The sequence below is a fragment of the Arachis hypogaea genome, chromosome 15, assembly GCF_003086295.3.
Source record: "Arachis hypogaea cultivar Tifrunner chromosome 15, arahy.Tifrunner.gnm2.J5K5, whole genome shotgun sequence".
Taxonomy (NCBI): domain Eukaryota; kingdom Viridiplantae; phylum Streptophyta; class Magnoliopsida; order Fabales; family Fabaceae; genus Arachis; species Arachis hypogaea.
In genome coordinates this window covers 57644800-57650303 of record NC_092050.1, presented here as the reverse complement: position 1 = coordinate 57650303, position 5504 = coordinate 57644800, and positions in this window count along the sequence as shown.

Sequence of the window (5504 nt, the reverse complement as noted above, 5' to 3'; positions counted from 1 at the left end):
TGATGGCCCTACATGTAAGACGGTCTTCCAGTATAATGGAGTCGCCCTCATCCTGATTCGAATCCAGGATCACAAAATCTGCTGGGAAGATGAATCTATCTACTTTGACTAGAAGGTTCTCAATTATACCACTGGGGCATATCACTGATTTGTCCACCAATTCTAGAGACATCTGTACTGGTTTTACCTCTTTTATGCCTAACTTTTTCACTAGAGAGGCAGGCATCAGATTGATACTAGCTCCCAAGTCACACATCGCCTTCTTGATAGTCATACTGCCAATGGCGCAGGGTAGAAAGAAACTCCCAGGGTCCTCAAGTTTGGGAGGAAGTCCCTTCTGGATTAGTGTTCTGCATTCCTCAGTGAGCAGTACAGTTTCATTAACTTGCCAACTCCTCTTCTTGTTGATAAGTTCCTTCAAGAACTTTGCGTACAGGGGCATTTGCTCAAGTGCTTCAGTTAAGGGAATATTGATCTCTAACTTCTTGAAGATTTCAAGAAATTTTGGGAATTGTTGGTCCTTAGTTTCCTTGTTAAACCTTTGAGGATATGGCAAGGGAGGAGTGAAGTTATTTCCCTGCCTTTGGTCCTCAGTTGGCCCTTCAATTACTTCCTTTCCCTTTCTTGATTTTTGTGGCTGATCTTCTTTTTCTTGAACTTGATTCTGAGTTGGCTTGCTTGCTGCCTCCTTCTTGTCATTGACTTTCTCTTCTTCAGCTTGTTTCTTGTCACTTTCCTTTGGCTTCTTGGTTGCTTCTTCATTTTTCACCAAGACTCTTCCACTCCTCAGTTGTATTGCCTTGCATTCTTCCTTAGGATTTGGGATTGTGTCGCTTGGCAGTGAGCTTGAAGATCTCTCAACAGAAATCTGTTTAGAGATTTGCCCAATTTGCCTTTCTAGGCTCTTCATGGAGGCTTCATGGTTCTTGGTTGTCATTTCTTGGTGTTTCCACATTTTGTCTATCAAGGTTTCCAAGTTGGTGAGTCTTTGAGATTCAGGTGATGCTTGTGGTGGGTTGTGAAATGTGGATGGTGGATGGTAGGCATTTTGGTTGGTGGGTTGGTTATTAGATTGGTAATGGTTGGGGTTGGAGTAGTTGTTTTGAGATTTTCTGTAGGGGTTTTGGTTGGTTTGCTGCTGGTTGTGGTTTTGGTTGTTTCTTAAAGTGTTTTGGTTTGAGTTTCTCTGCCATGGTTGTTGATTTTGGTTGTGATTGTCTCCCCACCTAAGGTTTGGGTGGTTCTTCCAAGAAGGGTTGTAAGTGTCACCATATACTTCATTTGGCCCAGAATTTTGGTTGTGCATGTACTGGACTTGTTCTTGCTGTTGCTCTTCTTGAGTCTCTTCACTCTGTCCCCATGTGGTTGATGGTTGGCTAGTGTTGACTGCTGCAACTTGGAGACTGTCAATCCTCTTAGCCATTTGCTCAAATTGTTGTTGAAATTGCTGTTGCATTATCTTGTTTTGAGCTAGGATTGAGTCCACTCCGTCTAGTTCCATTACTCCTCTTCTTTGTGATGGTTGGCGGCTTCTTTGATGAGCAAAGAAATATTGATTGTTGGCCACCATGTCCACAAGATTCTGAGCTTCCTCAGCAGTTTTCATTAGTTGTAGTGAACCTCCAGCAGAATGATCTAATGCTTCCTGAGATTTCAATGTCAGGCCTTCATAGAAATTTTGCAGCACGTCCCATTCATTGAACATCTCTGGAGGACACTTTCTGATTAAGGCTTTGTACCTCTCACATGCTTCATACAAGGATTCAGCATCTAATTGTGTGAATGTCTGCACCTCGGTTTTCAGCCTGATGACTCTCTGGGGTGGATAGAATTTGGCTAGGAATTTAGTCACCAAGTCATCCCAACTAGTGATACTTGCTTGGGGAAAAGTTTCAAGCCATTGTGCAGCCTTATCCCTTAATGAGAACGGGAATAGCAGAAGCTTGTAGGTTTCAGGATTCACACCATTGGATTTGACAGTGTCACAGATCCTCAAGAAGGTAGATAGATGTTGATTTGGATCCTCCAATGGTCCTCCTCCAAATGAGCAGTTGTTTTGGACCAATGTGATGAGTTGTGGCTTCAGTTCAAAGTTATTTGCATTGACATTAGGGGTGAGAATGCTGCTTCCACAATGTCTAGCATTTGCAAAAGTATAGGAAGCCAATACTCTCCTCTGTTGTGGTGGATTATTAACTCCTTCTCCTGGATTAGATGTATCTCCTTCCATCTCGTGGTATTCTTCCTCAGATTCTTCTTCTCCAACAATATTTTTTCCTCTTTCGGCCCTTCTTATCCTTCTAAGAGTTCTCTGATCAGCTTCAGATAACACAGGAGCGGATCTTCCTGTACCTGACATACAAACAATACAAAAGAAACCCCAGCAAGATCACTTCAATCTACTGCTAGAATGAAGTTTAGTTTAAGCAAAAATTCAAACAGTTAGTAGGTTAATCAAAAGTTAATGAAAAATAAAGAAAAAGTGCTTGATCTAGATTACCACCTCGCTTAATCATTGTCAATCTAATCAATCCCCGGCAACGGCGCCAAAAACTTGATGAGATATTTTGATGAGAAACGAATCTCTCCCAAAACACCCAAAACTAGCCGGCAAGTGTACCGGGTCGTATCAAGTAATAAAAACTCACGGGAGTGAGGTCGATCCCACAGGGATTGAAGGATTGAGCAATTTTAGCTTAGTGGTTGATTTAGTCAAGCGAATCAAGTGTTGGTTGGGTGATTTGTGATTTGCAGAATGTAAATTGCATGAAATCAAAGAGAGCGGGAAAGTAAATTGCTGAAACTTAAAGAACAAGAAATTAAATAGCAGAAACTTAAAGTGCAAGAAATGTAAATTGCAGAATCTTAAAGCGCAAGAAATGTAAATGGCTTGAAAAGTAAAGGGGATTGGGATGAGGATTTGCAGAATTTAAACAAGGAAAAACTAAATTGCATCAAATAGAAAAGAAAAAGGGAATTGGGATTGAACCGGATCTTATAACAGCAAAGTAAATGAACAATGAAAGCATTAAACAGAGAATTGAAATGAGGATTTAGATCTCAGGACCCAGAGACTAGAAAACCAAGTCTAGATCTCAATGCCTTCCTAGATCCAACAAGAACAATAGCAAGGAAATTGTAAATTGCAAAGAAAAGAGATGAAGAACAATAAACCGGAAATGAAATTCAGTAAATAAAGCAGAGAGATCCAAGATTGAGATTGAAACAGAATTTCTTCAATTCTCAAATCCAAGATCCAAGACAAAGGTAAAATGAAATTGAAAGCAATGAAGGCAAGAAATTAAAGTTCACTCAAGTTCAAAAGCTCTCCGAAAACTATATTGAAAATTCTAAAAGGAAAGCTCTAAAGGAAAACTCTCCAGCCCAGCTCTTCCATAAATTGAATTCTATCCTATTTATACACTTTCCAAAATGATCTTCAAGCCTTGAGTTGGGCCTTTGTCCTTGGTGGAATTGGGTTGAAAGAGGCCTTGGTTGATTGCTCTTTGAAGATTGAAGAAGAACCGAAGTGAACCAATTGAACCGGAAATGGAGTTAGCCAACGTTGGTCTTCAACGTTAGGGTCAAAGTTAGGGGTCTAACTTTGACCCTAACTTTTCATATCAGCAAACCACATCCTTCTGGTATGGACGTTGGCGCCAACGTTAGGGGTCTAACTTTGACCCTAACGTTGGCCTTGCTTGGTGTGATTGGCGCCAACGTTAGCCTCCACGTTAGGGGGCTAACGTTGGCGCAAACGTTGCCTACTCCCCCATTGTGATTTAAGTGCCAACGTTAGCCTCCAAGTTAGGGGGCTAACGTTGGCGCAAACGTTGGTAGCCCAGGGAAAAACTCTCAAGTTCCAACGTTAGCCTCCAAGTTAGGGGGCTAACATTGGAGCTAACGTTGGCTACTTCCAAAGAGTGATTCACATGCCCAACGTTAGCCTCCAAGTTAGGGGGCTAACGTTGGGGCTAACTTCATGCAACCCAGTTCAATTTTCACTTATTCCATTGTCCTCTCTTCACTCCTAGCCATTCCTCTTTGCTTCAACCTTTCTCCAAGCCTTCTTCACCTATCATTGATCAACCAAACTAATCAAAGTTTTGCTCAAAATCATGAGGTATTCAATCTTCCACAATATGCAACAATTATAGCTTAAAACCTCATGAAATGGTATGAATTCACATATGGTTGGTTCAATCAAGGGAAACATGAAATTCTACTCAATTAGCTTGCTTGTAGCTTAAGAAAGTGCATAATTCTAATGAAAACAAAAGAAAAAGACTAGCTAAAATGGGCTAAGATGACTTGTCATCAGGATTCAAATGGTTATGAAGTTTAAAATAATAAAAAGATGAATAAAACATAAAATAAGATAGAGATACTTATGTAATTCATCGGTGAGAATTTCAGATAAGTGTATGAAGATGCTTTGTTCCTCCTGAACTTCTGCTTTCCTATTGTCTTCATCCAATCATCCATACTCCTTTCCATGGCAATCTTTATGTTGGGCTTCACCGTTGTCAATGGCTACCTCCCGTCCTCTCAGTGAAAATGGTCCAAATGCGCTGTCACCGCACGGCTAATCATCTATCGGTTCACGATCATGTTGGAATAGGATCCATTGTTCCTTTTGCGTCTGTCACTACGCCCAACACTCGCGAGTTTGAAGCTCGTCATAATCATCCCTTCCCAGATCCTACTCGGAATACCACAGACAAGGTTTAGACTTTTCGGATCTCAGGAATGGCCGCCAATAATTCTAGCCTATACCACGAAGGTTTTAATCTTAGATTAAAAATCCAAGAGAATATACTCCAGCTGTCGTCCAATGACTACGTTGAACATCATGTAGATCGCTTTGTGGTTGTCAGGCACATGACCTTAGCTAAGCGAGTAACGAAGATTGGGTAGTTGTCACGGGTCACCCTTTCATTTTGACTTAACTGAATTAAGTACAAGAGTATATCTTGGAGAAGAAATAGGCTTGATTTGAATAGAAAAATAATAGTACTTTGCATTAATTCATGAAGAACAGCAGAACTCAACACCTTAATCTATGGTGTGTAGAAACTCCACCGTTGAAAATACAAAAGTGATAATAGTGTTCATTGGCTTCGGCCCCTGAGAGGGAACCAGAAGAACCAAGATGAAAATACAATAGCAAAAGGTCCTATTTATAGAGAACTAGTAGCCTAGGGTTACAGAAATAAGTAATTAATGCAGAAATCTTCTTCCGGGCCCACTTGGTGTGTGCTTGGGCTGAGCATTGAAGCTTTCACATGAATAGACTTTTCTTGGAGTTAAACACCAGCTTTTGTGCCAGTTTGGGCGTTTAACTCTAGGTTTTATGCCAGTTCTGGCGTTTTGACGCCAGAATTTTTATGCTGATGTGGAACGCCGGTTTGGGCCATCAAATCTCAGGCAAAGTATGGACTATTATATATTGCTGGAAAGCCCAGGATGTCTACTTACCAACACAATTGAGAGCGCCTCAATTG